The 17142-nt window shown below is 29.0% G+C and overlaps 3 long non-coding RNA genes across 3 annotated transcripts; 1 reads left to right on the top strand and 2 right to left on the bottom strand.

The window, feature by feature from the left end:
- Window positions 1–1369: 1369 nt before the first annotated feature.
- LOC117128300 lies at window positions 1370–7491 on the bottom strand. Its single transcript, XR_004451569.1, has 2 exons — window positions 7354–7491; window positions 1370–6908 (listed from the first exon to the last, which is right to left on the bottom strand). It is a non-coding gene; the product is annotated as an uncharacterized LOC117128300 (long non-coding RNA).
- A 292-nt stretch (window positions 7492–7783) lies between these two features.
- On the top strand, window positions 7784–13703 carry LOC103855685. The gene is made up of 2 exons (XR_630751.3): window positions 7784–7879; window positions 8424–13703. It is a non-coding gene; the product is annotated as an uncharacterized LOC103855685 (long non-coding RNA).
- LOC117128301 lies at window positions 8989–15018 on the bottom strand. Its single transcript, XR_004451570.1, has 2 exons — window positions 11640–15018; window positions 8989–9994 (listed from the first exon to the last, which is right to left on the bottom strand). It is a non-coding gene; the product is annotated as an uncharacterized LOC117128301 (long non-coding RNA).
- Between the last annotated feature and the right edge of the window lie 2124 nt (window positions 15019–17142).

Here is a 17142-nt window from a genome sequence, read left to right on the forward strand (position 1 = left end):
TATTTTTCGCCGACTTATGGTTCCAGAAAAATGTGTTTCTTTCCGGCATATATAAAAAAATTTATGTTTTCAATATAATCCAACATATGATAAAAAGATTAATATATTGAAATTACATTTCTAATATTTTAGCGCGAAGTATTTAATTTAGAAGGAAATATAGTTTTTGATATAGAACTTTTTTTAATGTGATATTGCACAAGAAGAAATAGGAAAAAGGAAAGTTTGTTTGTTTCTCTACCTGATACAATTATAATTTTTGAAATTTACAATTGACATAAAGAAAAGGTGCTATCCAAAGTGTTTTAACATTAAACTAAGATTTGCATGATGAGATGTACATCTTGTAACCAGCATAAAAGAGTGCATATATTTTTTTTTGTCAGCAATATAAAAATAATCACATAGATTCTGTAAATCACAATGGGCAATTCTGTAATCATATGGATAACAAATGATGATTGCTTCCTTGCAATGCGTGCAAGAATGTCGCTGTTGAATTCTGCGTACGTAGTATACGAATGAGCTCTGAGTTGTTGAAACTTATCTTCAAGACTTTTATGTCTTTTAAATAGCTTGCAAAGACTGACCATTATTCTAGTTTCAAAAAACTATTTTTACCAACTGAGAAAAATCTTTTGCAAAGTAACAGTAAATTGTTTTAGATTCCTCGTACAAAAAAGAGTGCATATACATATATACATTTAATTAATTTAAATATTTTTTACAGAATATTCAATGTTTTCCATTTTTTAGCAACTTACACCACGCAGCCCTAATTAAATGTCACCTCCTTTTATGAATAGATCCATTGAATTGTCGACGCCTCTAAAGTCCATAACTTAGAGCATCTCCAAAAGACACTATATAACTTCAAATATGAAATTTTTTGCTCTCCAAAAGGAAACTTCAAAACTTCAAATTTGAATTTTTGAGGAGTGAAACTCTATATTTAAAGTTTCACTATTCAAAACTTCAAATTTGAAGTTTCATATTTTTATTTGCATTTTGGTCCCTATAATCACACATCACATTTATGATTCACATATATTTTTCTCGTTTATTGTTTTAATCTTTAAAAAAATTATATCTCATAAATATTTTAAATTTTGTTTACAGGTTTTAAATTTTACACATAAAATTAAATTAAACTTTAAAATAAGATTTAAAATATTTTAAGTTAGATTTAGACAACAATAATGTACAAAAAACTTAACAAAAAGATTTTAAAAAATTACATGAAGACATAAATATTACACAAATTTAAATATTACAACAACACTAATAGTCAGGTAAGTTTGATCCGGAACCTTCAAATTTTCAAATCTTGTCCATTTTTTTTTTGTGTAACTGAAGATGGTTGTTGTTGTTGTTTTTGATGTCTTTTTCGTTCAATTCTTTCTTGTTCTTATCGATTATATTCACGAGTATTAATATCATCGAAAATAAATTAATTTTTTAGCAATATTTTATGCTTCTCTTTTACTTTCTTGTTCCGATCTAATGTATTTACTTTTTTTTTTTGAAAGAATTTTAAATTTATTCAAAAAAAACCTTGGTACAGAGTTTCACTGCTACTTTCTTTACAAACTCATCACATAACTCAAACTACAAAATTCTCAACTAAAGACAAGCTGCCTCATTTAAATCCTTGCAAACCATAGCTCCATGGTCTTCTCATGCTTCCCACCTACAGTCTTTCGAAGTGAAGTAACTCTATTTCTCACAATTTTGTCCAATCGGTTAATCAGACAAGCTGCTGGTTGAGGACGTTCTCCTACTCTCCTGATATTCCTCTCATGCCAGATAGCATAAATCACCACTTGAAAGCAGTATCTCATCAAAAAATTAATGCTTCTCCCTTGATTCCCATTTGAAATAAACCGGATTACACTGCCCCATTGATGGATCCTTCCCATGCCTGCCAGACTCCTCACCGTACCATTCCAAACTTCTTTAGAATAGGGACATTCAAAAAAGAGATGATCCCTTGTTTCAATATCCGTATTACACAGCCAACAGGTGGAGATAGCTTGTGGGTTCCAACGAAGCATTCTATCACCCGTTGCTAGTCTGTTATGAGCAGCTAGCCAAGCTATAAAAGAGAATTTTGGTGTAGCCTCAGTAAACCAAATTCCTTTAGACCAAAAGACTGTTGGAGACTTACATCTAATCAGGTTCCAAGTTTGGGATGTAACAAACCCTTCTTTGAACTCCCCATTTTCCCTCTTCCATAGACAAACATCCTCCAACTGATTAAGCCCCCGACTCTTCAGTCTAGTAATCGATCTAATGTATTTACAAGTATCAATATTACCCGATTTTAACAACTTTTAGCTCGTAATCTACAAAATAAAAAAATAGGAGAGTCATTTTTACTTTAAAATGCACTAATATATCATATATGCATTACAAAAATCATTTTATGAAATAATATGGTATTTTGTTTGAAGTTTAATATTAATTAAGTTATTTTTATTTAAATTTTAATATTTAATATAATATTTTATTAATTAATATTGTTGTAATATGTTTATATATGTGCTCGTTATTTACAAAAGTTTTATGAATTCAAATTAGTTATGAAAAATAAAACGACCATATTATAAAATATAAATAGTTTTGAAGTTGAGTTTAAAGTTTTGCTTTTCTCCAAAAGCATATTTAAACTTCAAATATAGAGTTTGGAAACTTCAAGATAGAGTTTTTTTTTGGAGATGCTCTATGGGGGTAATATATATTTATGATTTTTTTTGTTAGTATAAGATGTGTGTAAATTCTCATTAAAAAGATATTGGAAATTCTCGCTAGGAAATATATTGGCTAATTCATTAGAAAATAAATTACTGAGCAAAGGCAAAACTAAGAAAAAATATTTTGTTGAATCCAAATATCTACAAGAAACAAGGGGAATGTTGGAGCACGTCGTGGCTGCGTGCATTGAGCTTCTAAAATTATTATTTCTTCCGACGTGCATTGAGCTTCTAAAATGAATAGAAAACTATATTCACATATATATGATATGTATGCACTTTAGTACTAAGCTATGAAGTTATGATTCCACAAAAATAAAGAAAAGCAATTTGGTTGAAAAATTCCATAAATACCACGTTCTTTGGGATGCAACGCCCATACCTTTTAATTTACTCATCTTCGGGGTTCACATATTAAGTTTACTTTGACTATATGCCACATAGATGCCTACTTATATACTACTTTATTCATCAATATTAATTATTTGTAGAGCTGTATTAACTATAGAGGCATATGTTATCGAATATCTTTTACATGTAGTAATTAATAAACTAGTGGAAATTTTAAGAGTTTTTTTTTGTATTGCTAACTGAAATTATTAGAATTCCCGTTAAAATAAACAATTTTCTAAGTTACGACCACATAATAATTACACACGATCAAGGACATAACATTACGTTTTCGTTGTAAATAAAATTAAAGTTAAGTAAAAAGATAATTTATTACCGATGAAAAGGTGCATTATGAACTTTTGAGACTATTAATATAAGGAAAAACAGTACTGACTTAACTATGTATAGTATAACGGATACAAAGGAATAAATTAATTTCAGAATACAACTAATGCAAGTATGAGCACATATAGTGCAATCACATTGCAGAAAAAAAGACACCGTGATAAAAGTCTGAATATGACTGAAGAAAAATAGATGAGTCTACATACAATATGTGAAGGAGATATGCAACCATCGTATCTCAACCCAGTCCATGGAAGCTTAATTACAAAGAGGTTCTGAGTCTTTGGTGTACAACTTAAACTACATAGCGCTAAGAACATATATTTTCTACTTGAAGTCAATTTTTTGTTCGTTTTTTTTTTCTGTAAATTGATGCAGTTATTATAAAATACTTTTTTGGTTTGAATTTAATTTAAAATTCATCTAAAACAGTATCAAAAAAATGAGAAAGCTATATTTGCAGTAATATTATTATATATATCAGCCCATAACTTTTTTTTTAATCAGCCCATAACTTAATTTATAATAAACTAGTCGACCAACGGTAATACGTTAGTCACTTCATCTTCGAGCATGGAAACTTTTTTTTTCGAGCTTGAAATTTGTGTTGATATTTGTTTGTTTTTTCTACAATCAGTTTGCTTGAAATCCTGCGATGTTTCCTATAGTTTCCAGAAGATTAATATGGGTAAACAAGTCAACGACTAGGGTCGTCTTTTGGATGCAGACAAACTTTGGATCGTATCTCATTTAATACGCTGTTCTAGCTAAATAATTGGTAGGTTACCTTAGGGTTTAAAATATAACTTAGGGTTTTAAATTAGCCCAAAATTTAAGGGTTGAATGTGACTGTAACTACACGTGCCAGCATCCAAAGAGAAATATCAGGAAAGTTTCATTTAAAAGTGAACAATAACATAAAGTATTGGACCCATATCGTATAATTAACGGTGATTGATAATTTGATTTAGTAAAAATCATAGGTCTTCAAGAGTATATATATCCGAGGCATTAATTTTTAAAAATAGTAAGTATAAAGGATTGAGAAATATGTTATGTTTATATAATAAGTTAACTAGTTGATGTCCCGCACTTTGTGCGGATTAATATATCTGTACATCTAACAATTTTTAATTCTATTTTTTATAAGATAATAATAATTGAATTAGATAGAAATTTTAAATTTTAATTCAGATATATTAATATATTTATATATAAATTTTATAATAATATGTATTTGATCAATATTTTCAGTAAAAAAATCAGAGAAATTGGCTATAATATTAGTCATTAAAATTATAAATAAGAGAAAAGTAATGATGATATTATCGGTATATATTATTAATATCTTTTATTAATTAAATGTCGTAAATATCATGTTTATTATATATTAAAATATTTTTTAGAAAATATTAGTATATATATCGGTAAAATAGGTTCATGTTTATCATGATTTTAAATATCATGATAAATATATAGATATCAAAATATTAAAAAATTAATAATAATATTAATTAAACTAATGATTTATCTTAAAATCATGGAAAATATGACAAATAAGCAAATTAACTAAAATTATGGAGAATGTGATAAATAAGCCAAATCAATTCATAAATAATAGAATAGATAGACAACTAATTAGAATGTCACAAGGATATTTTTACTTTAGCAAAAATAATGCTTCTACATACCACCGCCTATTTTGAGAGCTAGAGAACTTTTTCTAGTCGTCATTAATTACACAACCATAATTATTTTTGACCGGTTCAAAGTGTAAGACATACACAAATCTAAGAAAGTATTAAACTTTCAATCCAACTTGTATCCTCTGATTTTTAAACGGCATCACTACAAGAAAAAACGCCGAATTCCGACGGAGGTTCCGACGGATTAAAATTCGTCGGACGTTTGTGACGGATTTCCGACCAATTTCCGACGAAAACAAAAAATTTGAAGTCGTCGGAATTCCGTCGGCCATTTCCGACGAATTTCAGAGGAAAAATGGCTCGTCGGAATATTCCGACGACTTTTCGACGACATTCTGATAAAACATATAACCGTTGTAGTCGTCGGACATTCGTCGGAATATACCGACGAACTTCCGACGACATTCCGATTGAGAGATATAAATGTTACCGTCGTCGGTATTCCGTCGGAATTTTCTGACGAATTTCCGACGAACCATGTTTCCGTCGGAAATCCCTCGCAAAATACCGACGACATAGCGACGACAAAGGGTTCCATTGAAGTTTGGAAATGTCCTCGGTAATTCGTCAGAATTTACCGACGATATTCCGACGAACTACACAAGTTCGTCGGAATGTCGTCGGTATATTCCGACGAATTACCGAGGACATGTGTTTCTAAAAAAATTTAAACATAAAAATCTATAAATTTAGATGCCAAAACTATGAAAATAACACATAATAAGTGTTTAGTATAGTATTAGATCACAACCGTTCAAATATAACAACTCATTAAAATATTTATGTATGCATATCATTGTTTTCATAACATCTCATCTTAACACTCATATACTTATACAATCATATTCATCTAATCTTACACTACAAATGTTACCGTCGTCGGTATTCCGTCGGAATTTTCTGACGAATTTCCGACGAACCATGTTTCCGTCGGAAATCCCTCGCAAAATACCGACGACATAGCGACGACAAAGGGTTCCATTGAAGTTTGGAAATGTCCTCGGTAATTCGTCAGAATTTACCGACGATATTCCGACGAACTACACAAGTTCGTCGGAATGTCGTCGGTATATTCCGACGAATTACCGAGGACATGTGTTTCTAAAAAAATTTAAACATAAAAATCTATAAATTTAGATGCCAAAACTATGAAAATAACACATAATAAGTGTTTAGTATAGTATTAGATCACAACCGTTCAAATATAACAACTCATTAAAATATTTATGTATGCATATCATTGTTTTCATAACATCTCATCTTAACACTCATATACTTATACAATCATATTCATCTAATCTTACACTACAAATGTTACCGTCGTCGGTATTCCGTCGGAATTTTCTGACGAATTTCCGACGAACCATGTTTCCGTCGGAAATCCCTCGCAAAATACCGACGACATAGCGACGACAAAGGGTTCCATTGAAGTTTGGAAATGTCCTCGGTAATTCGTCAGAATTTACCGACGATATTCCGACGAACTACACAAGTTCGTCGGAATGTCGTCGGTATATTCCGACGAATTACCGAGGACATGTGTTTCTAAAAAATTTTAAACATAAAAATCTATAAATTTAGATGCCAAAACTATGAAAATAACACATAATAAGTGTTTAGTATAGTATTAGATCACAACCGTTCAAATATAACAACTCATTAAAATATTTATGTATGCATATCATTGTTTTCATAACATCTCATCTTAACACTCATATACTTATACAATCATATTCATCTAATCTTACACTACAAATGTTACCGTCGTCGGTATTCCGTCGGAATTTTCTGACGAATTTCCGACGAACCATGTTTCCGTCGGAAATCCCTCGCAAAATACCGACGACATAGCGACGACAAAGGGTTCCATTGAAGTTTGGAAATGTCCTCGGTAATTCGTCAGAATTTACCGACGATATTCCGACGAACTACACAAGTTCGTCGGAATGTCGTCGGTATATTCCGACGAATTACCGAGGACATGTGTTTCTAAAAAATTTTAAACATAAAAATCTATAAATTTAGATGCCAAAACTATGAAAATAACACATAATAAGTGTTTAGTATAGTATTAGATCACAACCGTTCAAATATAACAACTCATTAAAATATTTATGTATGCATATCATTGTTTTCATAACATCTCATCTTAACACTCATATACTTATACAATCATATTCATCTAATCTTACACTACAAAAAATGTTGTTGTGTAAAATCGTGTTATAAAAACATTTTTATTGTTAAATCTTTATGCAAATACTATATATATTATCAAAGATTTGGATTTTGCATTTAGAAACTTGTAATCAACCCCTAAACACTAAGTCGTCGGAATTCGGTCAGAAAAAGTCGTCAGTATTCCGTCGGAATCTACTGACGGACACCAATTCCGTCGGAATTTCAATTTACCCGGGAAAACCAAACCGCGTGAAAATTTTCGCGAACCGCCAATTGGTATATATTTAATTATCCCGACGGAATACTGACGAACCTGTGTCCGTCGGAAACATTAAATATAATTACCCTTCTTCTTCCTTCTTCGTTATTTCCGCCTCCGCCTCTGTCTCAATCCTCTCCGCGATTTCTCTCCCTTTCACGGTGATTCCGACCATTCTCGAGCTCCTATCACCGGCGAATCCTCTTCTCACCCTCATATCTCTTCCCCAAACCCCAAATCATGTAAGAATCATCCCAACCTTGTTTTATCTCATTTTTTTAGGGTTTTGGAAGTTAGATCTCGGATTTTAGGTTGTTTGATTGAAAATTTTAGGATTGAATGGATAGTTTAGGATATATAAGTTAGAATTGTTGTTTGGATTGTTGTTTTAGTTTTTCTTGGAATAATTTTGTGTGTTTGTTAAAATTCAAAACGTTTTACTATTTTTAAAACGTTTTTTTATTTTTAAAAACGTTTTTCAAGTTTCCAGTAATAAACTATGTATAATAAAATGTTTTTTAAAAATTTTAAAAATATTTAACAACATTTTTCTATATTTATAAAAATTTTATAATTTTGTATACATATATATATATAAATCATGTATAATAAAAAATTTTAAAATTTTTATAAATTTTTATAAGTTTCCTGTAATAAACTATGTATAATAAAAGGTTTAATAGTTTTTTTTAAAACGTTTATAAAACCTTTTGTAAATATATAAATGAAAACATTAAAAATAGAAATGATTTGAAAAGATTTTTGATGTATTAATTTTTTTTTTAGGTCTGAGGATGTACCCCGCCCCGCAGCCCGTCTTCGACGTAGTTTGGTGAGCAGTTCCCGTGCATAGGGATCGTCTCATGAACAAAACTCGGTTCCCGCATATATCCCCGCTCCAGAAGAAGTTCAGCGCCGAGATAATGCAGAAGCTAGATCGTTTGATGTCTTCGAGTTCTTAGTTTTTTCTGCTTTTTAAAACTTTCTGAATGTTTTTTTTCTATTTCGGTTTGTATGAATTTTTAACTTTCTGAATGTTTTTTTTTCTATTTCGGTTTGTATGAATTTAAATTCTATAATATTATTAGTTTTAAATTTCAGATTTTATTTATTTATTAATTAATTTTTAATATAAAAAATATATAAAAATGCAAAATTAATTCGTATTTAAAATTGATATATTCCGACGAATTGAGGGCGTCGGAATATACCGACGAACGAAGTCGTCGGAAAATACCGACGGAGAAGGTTCCTCGGAAAATTCCGACGAACCATAGTCCGTCGGTATTTTCCGAGGACTCGGTTCGTCGGTATAGTCCGAGGAACGTGCTCCTTCGGTATATAGTTTTTCCGATGAACTCTGGTCTCGTGTGTCCGCATCGGAATATCGTCGGAAGTTCGTCAGAATGACGTTTCTCGGTATTCGTCAGAAAGTCGTCGGAAGGTCTGACGAAATTCCGACGAATCTTTTTTTTCCGACGAAATTATACCGACGGATTGGTTCGTCAGAAATTCGTCAGGATCGGTCTATTCCGACGAATTTCTGACGATTTCGGCCATCAGAATCCCCCTGTTTTCTTGTAGTGCATCGATATCCTGTTTTAAGATTGCATAAGTCAAAATCATTAATAGCTTCGTATTTTTGGCAATTTTGAAATGCAAATAGAATGTTTTCATGAATATAAATAAATAATATATTTACTTAATTTATGTTACGTAAAATTTTATGTTACATTAAATTGTATGTTACATAGCTTACGATACCTCATTGAATAATTATTAGTAAGACTTTTTGTAGAACTTTTAGTAAAAAGATTGTTGTGCATGTTTGATAACAAAAAATTATTGTGCGTGTATGACTAGAATCTCAATACACATGGGTTTCTAACTATTGGGTTTAGCTATGACACTAAGCCTCTGCCAACATAAACTTATTTAATTTTAAGAACAAACTCAACGAATCGTATATAATCTGATCTACTAAATCTTTTAATCAACCCAAACATTTTGACTTAACATGTCTGGACTGTCTTCTAAAGTATATGTTGTCCGTTTCCTTAGGGTATTAGAAACCATCATTTTCAGAGTTTCGATGTCGGCTTGTGAAGATCGACCACGTAAGTCGTCAATTGCATGTTGTCCATTTATATATTTTTAAACAAAATCATAATATTATAGGTATGAACGAATTGTAAGGAAGAATCTATGCAATGATCCAGACTAGTTAGGATAGATTTTGAATTAGTTTTCAAATATATGGATACGGTAAAGTATTAATAACCCATCTATTCTCTATAAGAAACTAGAAATTAACTCATAGGTGAGAATTTTATAGTTTTCTGGGTACTTAATTAAAACTAGATTTTGATCCGCGTTTAAAAAGCGCGGGTTTGTTTTTATTTGTTTTCAAAATTAAATAATTTTTTAATATGAATTTCTATATAAAATCGTGTAAAATTCTAAACACATTTATGTGGAATTGTGAACCGAACCATATCAAACTGAAACACACACAAAACCCAAAATGAAATGAATTTTATAAATAACCGTATTGATTATATATATGGGGAGCCGAATAACTGAAACCGAATAGAAAATCAAATGGATGCCTGAATTTTAAAGTACAAATTATATACCTACAAATAATAAATTATATTTAATTTCTAAATAACCAAATATCCTAAAATTACAATTTATAAACCAAATTACCTGTAAAGCTTAATAACCCAAAATTTTATTCATAATATTTCAAAATTATCCAGATTATCTGATATTTTTATTCGAACAAACCGAATTACCCGATATTTAAACTGAAAACTCTAAATTATCTAGCAATTTTTATCTACAAACCTGAAATTACTTGAAAAACAAAATTAAGCCGGAACAGAATTGGGCCCATTTTTGAGATATTAGCCGGATTCAAACTATGTTACCGAACCAAAGCAAAACCTTAATAACCCAACTAAAACCAAACTGAACTTTGTAAATACATGAACAGTTCCAAAATTTCTAAAACCAAACATTAAAAACCAACTGATATGTTTCCACCAAATTTAGATTTAATGAAAACCTATAAATTAAAAATCAGATAAAATTCAAAAACTCCCATCAACATATGAACCGACACATGTTGTCCAGATTAAAGCCCATAAAAACATTAAAACACTTTTTAAATGGACTAAACTTCTCATGTATTTTATAATAATACATAAAACTAAATAAAATATTCGATTTGTTCAGGTAAAAACTCAGAAAAATCTGATAACACCTTTTAAAAAAATTATTAAACTTTTTATATATTTTATAATAATACATAAAACTAAATAAACTATTTGATTTGTCTTATGAAGTACATGTATATGAAATCAGATTATAGTTTAGAAATATATGAAATAGGGTTTAGGATATATAGCTTAAAAGTTTATGGAAATTTGGTTTAGGGTATAGGGTTTGATTTATACAGAAAATATGATAAAAAATCTCTAGAAAATATGTATTTGAACAAATAAATAGATTCAAGAAAATACATGAAAATGGTAAGAGTCAAACGAGTAAATAATATATGGTTTATGGTATAAGGATTTGGTTTGTATTTGGTAATATGCATACTACCATTGAACATATTTTGTAAGTTCATACGCACATTTTTTTTTAAAATAGCCTACCAACTAATTTCATCACGACGGGTAGTATTTTGATTTTATATATGTTTGGTTATATAAGGTCGAAAATATGTATATTCCATATTATTCATTTGTTTTAACTTTTTCCTCACGTAATGAAGTGAATATTAATGCACTTAAAATATTACGATGTGTAAAATGATATGTTAGATGCAAAAATATCGGATGATGGCAGTTGGAGTTTCCATTTTAACAATATTGATAATTTTGATTAACTAAGGTAAATATAAAATAAGACATATTAAGATCCTATTGAATAGGTCCAACAACTTTGTTTAAGTAGATTTTTTCAGAATGTTTCTTTTTTAATAGTATAGACGAGAGAATTGTCTAGTTTTTTTTGTTTTTTTTTCTTATGGGAAAAGACTGTTGCTTAATATATATCCTTTGAATATATTTCGGGTAAAACTGGTTAATCTATTTCGGGTAAAATTGGTTAATCTATTTGACGGGGATTGCAAGGGCTATAAGAAGTGCAAATATTAACTGGTGTGTCATTTCAGAAGGCTATGAATCAATGTATGAATGTGAGGTGGCTTGGCTTTTTTCATCGCTAAATTGGACTAGACAATTCTTTATGTATTATCAGAAATTACCTCGAAATATGAACTTCTCTCTTTTTGGATGACTAGAAATTAAATTCGGAATCCAAAAGCTTGTACATCTTCTAATGGCGAAATTCAGATCATGTTAAACTATAACTATATTCAGAAGAACAGACATTTTCTAGCAAAATTGAATTCATAACCTTTTAATTTTTTACTAAGTGATCTAAAAATGTTATCCACTATATCAACTCTTTATTGTATGTAATGCCCTTTCCGAAAGAAAAAAAAAACTCGGTTGCCGAATAAGAGATTTTGTCACTAAAAGCATTTCTAATGGAAATTTTTAATTTAGGAGTTCTAAAAATACATATATGTGTATATATATACATTGTTATGTGTATAATTGCGAGGTTCTAAACTTTACGGAAAACTCAATCTAAAATATTTTTGTGGAGTATTTTGGGTTATGTTTTTCGTAAAGTTTAAAACTCTGCAATTATGTACATATATATGTTTTTAGTACTCTTAAGCTAAAACTTCGATGCTCTAGAGCTTTTCCAACGTTCGTATTCGAACACCTAAACATTCTTAAAACTTCGAAACCATTCCATCACTCATTGCACACCGAGCGATTGACATTTTACAATCCTCTTTGATTGCACTACCCACTAATCTATTGACGTGGAAGCATGCACACATGTACGGTAGAGATCAGAACACCTTGCCTTCTCCAGATATGGAAAGCGACGATCTTGGACAGGACATGCTTCGCACATTACGACAGAACAAATTACTCAAAAGGTGTTAGGTATGTTATGGGCCCACCTTAAAAGCAATATTTTATCGTATTGCTACTCTGTGGTCCCAATTTCTAATTAGGTCTCTGCCACATGTCGATGGTAGAACGAATATCACAACAATGATTTCAAAGGTAAGAAATCTGCCAATTCGAATTCGCTCAATACTATAATGGGCGGTGTATTATTTAATTGTATTTTAACATTTAGTTACTAAGTGTACTTTTTATGTGAATTACAAATTATTGTCGATTGAGTCATTTTATAATTATTATGAAGAGGCATTTTGTACGGGACCATACGCTCTTGATATGTATCATACGTGATAGAATTTTGAACGTGGCATGATATTAGAGGGGGTTCATAGTTGGCTATATATATTTGCAGTTACGAGCTTGATGATTGTAAGTCAACTATCATTTGAATTTGTTCACATTATGGAGATAGTAAAAATTCATATTTATATTATACACGTAAAAACTCGTTAGGGTTTGACTACTTATTAAGTGAGTTGACGTACTTTGAGTAGCCTATGGTTTGTATAGCAAATATGTTTCGAGGTAGACTGCTTATATACCCCCTTTACACATATGATGATAATTTTGGCTCAATAATAATAGATCAAGTCTATCTCTTTTATACTTTCTAGAAAAAGAAAAGTGGATATATGTTTTGGTTGTGGTTGGGCTCTGCTACTAGTACTACTACTCTATATTCAAAACGTTTATACATTTCTATTTAGTAATTACGAGTTATATAATCATTAAATATTATTTACAGTGACTAATCTTACTGTATATATACATATATTTATTCTCATTTCATAAAATATTAACACATACTAAAAATGATCAAAGTATATACACATGCATTAGTAAACACCATGTATAGTATTAATCTAACACATCTCCGTTCATAAAGTATGATTTTAATTTTTTTTAACACATATTATAAAAAAACATCAAACATATCCTTTTAATTCATATATCATTTTAAGAGCTGCACCATTAAAACTAAAATTATTATTATATTATATATCTTTCGAAATATTAAAATAATTTTTCAGGTAAATATATCATCGAATTCATATCTTACAATGTAAGATCAAATTATCAAAAGTAGTTTAAAGTTGGGAGAATTCTAATTTTACCACAAACTTAATTTTAAATTTATTTCTAAAAATGACTATTTATAAATATCCTAAATTTGTGATTAAAAATATTAAACTAACACTCCTAAATCATTTATAAATGTTTAAGAATTATTTATAGAAGTTTATAAACTCAATCTCACCTCATAAATACTAAACTCTAAACAATAATCACTAAACTATAAACCCAAATGCTATGATATTTTTGAAAATTGGTATCCAGTTAATGGCCTTTAAAGTAATTTCTCTTTAGAGTTGAATAATATCTATTAATAAATACTAGGTAATAACCCGCGCCTTGCGCGGGATGTGATTATTAGTTTCGTTATTTTTAATAGAAAAACATTAAATTTGTTTAATCTGGATATTGGTTAGGTTTTACCTTTTTTTTTGTTTTTAATTTTCTAAAATATAACTATGATTTTAAATTAATATTCATTTTAGTTTATTCGATTAAATGTTATTATTTGTTTATTTTCATATTATGAATTTTAGATAGTCGTTATGTCGAACTAATAGTTTCATATTAGAGTTTTTAAACAGATAATAGTTTAAGAAATAGAAAAGAATATTATTAAGATAAATCAATTCATTACAATTTGGTCGGTAGTGAAAGAAACATTAAGAAAAAATATTTCAACTTTCAAAAAAATTAGATATTTCAGTTGTGGTTAATACTTAGTTAGAAGGTGCTCACATCAAGGTGCACATGTATGTTTATGTAAAAAGTATATAAAAATAGTTGAAAAATATATAAAGATATTGTTAATTAATATTAAATGACATTTTTGTTCAAAATAATATATGAAAGATAAAATTAAAATTAATTTAAAATAAAAAAGATCTTGACATTAGTCATTTTTCATATAAAGGAAATAAAAATATATTCGTAAATAGGGATGGGCACATATCAAATATCTGGGTATTTGAAAGCATTATTGTCGATTCGATATTTAACCACCTAGATATTTGGTGACTCGGATATCCGAAATATTTTATAATTTTAAAGAATATCTGATTTGATTCGTAAATAAAATAAAATTTTAAAATAATTTAATAATAACATTTTATTACAAAAATAAAACATTATATAACCTTTTAAATTCTAGTACCTAATATAATAAATTTAATTCATAAAAATATTTTAAAAATGATATAAAGTATAATATATATAACATATATATAATTCTTTACATATATGTATATATATGCATATAACATATCGAATTAGATATATGTTCCTAAAAATATTCGTATTTGTGATTTGCTTCTTTTTTGGATATTGTATTTTAGTATTTGATTTGTTTCGTAGAGTTTCAAATATATCCAATTTTTTTTGTTCAAATCAAAACGGATAACGAATCGAATCAAAATTTATGAATATTTTGCTCAACTTTATCCGTAAATAAAAAAATAATATATATATAGTTTGGTTTTTGATTCGTTATCTATTTTTATTCGAACCAAAAAATTCAGAGTTTTATTGAAACCATGTATGTGAGTTTTATATTTAAAAACACAAAATACATAGTGTGAACACATTTATGATTATAGTGTGAACGCGTTAGCATATTTATTATCAAATCATTGTGAGACTGACACGTGTCTATTATAATGTGAATGCATTTATTACAATGCTTCTCTTTTAATATATAAGGGATGTATCAGTTTGTTCACTGTAAATTAGTTTAGAGTTGAAAAATTATAAAACCTAGCATAGTATCAATATTCAATTACACACTGTCTAAGTGGATACAAAAATCGGTATCTCTTACAAAATAGTTCCATCTGCCGAGTCCAAAACTAGTTCTATCCGGGGGCAGACACTGGTAAGGGAAGGGTGTGGCATGGGTCCCACCCTAATTTTTCTTTCAAAGTTTTTTTTGGGTATAATATTTGTTAAATATCTTTAATTTAATTTGTTATTGCATTATGGAGCTTTTACTAAGAAAATTCTTTCAAATATTTTTTTAAAAGTTTTTGTCACAAAATAACATTCAAGAAATAAAATGATCAAAATAATTCATTTTTATTTAAAATTTAAAATTTTGATTTTAAATTTTTTCAAATTTGAAACTCTATTCCCATATTCTACCAATTAACTCTAAACTCTAAGTATAGATTAGTTAATCATAGGATAAAAATATATTTTTATCTTTTAATAAAACTTATTTTGTCACATTTTCTTCATTGATGGCTATTTTGTGAAAATAAATTAAAAATGACTATCCAAAGGATTTTTTTTTTACTTTAGATATACTTATACTAACTATTTATAACATTTTGTGTCTCATATTTTCTAAGCTTCCGGGTCTCCCCTGGTTCTATAAAAATCCATATCCAGAATACTGAAACAAGTAGATATAAGATTCATTGTCGCAAATGATATATTGATAATAATGTCTTACATTGAAAAGAAAAACAAAGAAATATCACACTTTGGGTTGATCTAACAACTAGCAAATGTGCAAAATTTATTGAGCTGAATTCAAAAATTGCAAAAGAGAAACTACACGCACTTTCATTCTTTTTGCTATGAAATACTTTTCTTGTATGTACACCTATAGCAATAAAACAAAAAGTTTGTCATGATAGTTAGGAGAAGTACGTTTATTGGCTTATTCTCAATGAGGATGGTCGGACTTAATATGGTAGCTACATTCGGTAAGATGTGATCCACCAATTATCAACACATAATATTGGGACCATAGTATAGCTACAGTATAATCATATGCAAAACTTCGTACTCGTTTTTTAAAACTTATATTATGTGCCTACTTCATAGAGATCCATAACTCTGATCGATAATTCTAATGTCTTTTATTTCTCTTGCATTCTTTGTCAGTCTCTTCTAATTTTGTTCGATATGACTAAAGTTTACAAGCGATCTAGCTTGTAAGCAAATTGTCGACGCTTGGATTATCGCTAAATATTCATATGACATATAAACAGTTCATATAATAAGTTAGAACTACCAAATACATATCAACAGGAATGTAAGATTATATATTGGCGTACAAGTTGAGGTCTGGTCGCTACTAGTTAGTAGTTAATATATAGTTTCATTTGTTGCTTTTAAGAGTTACCATAATCTCACAAGATAATTTAATGTGCTAAATAAAATTGTATCAAATTATGGAAACAAAACGTGACATTAGGCAACATGGTCCAGTTTGCACAGACCAGAAAAAAATAATGAAGGACGGGTAAAAAGTTAAGTAATCATTGTACTACGCAATAGTATCGTGGTAAGGGTTGACTTGTAATAAGACTAAATTTTTCGTCATTGATTGGATCTGATTCATGATGATAGATATGAAGTTGTTG

The sequence above is a fragment of the Brassica rapa genome, chromosome A09 (assembly GCF_000309985.2).
Source record: "Brassica rapa cultivar Chiifu-401-42 chromosome A09, CAAS_Brap_v3.01, whole genome shotgun sequence".
Taxonomy (NCBI): Eukaryota; Viridiplantae; Streptophyta; class Magnoliopsida; order Brassicales; family Brassicaceae; genus Brassica; species Brassica rapa.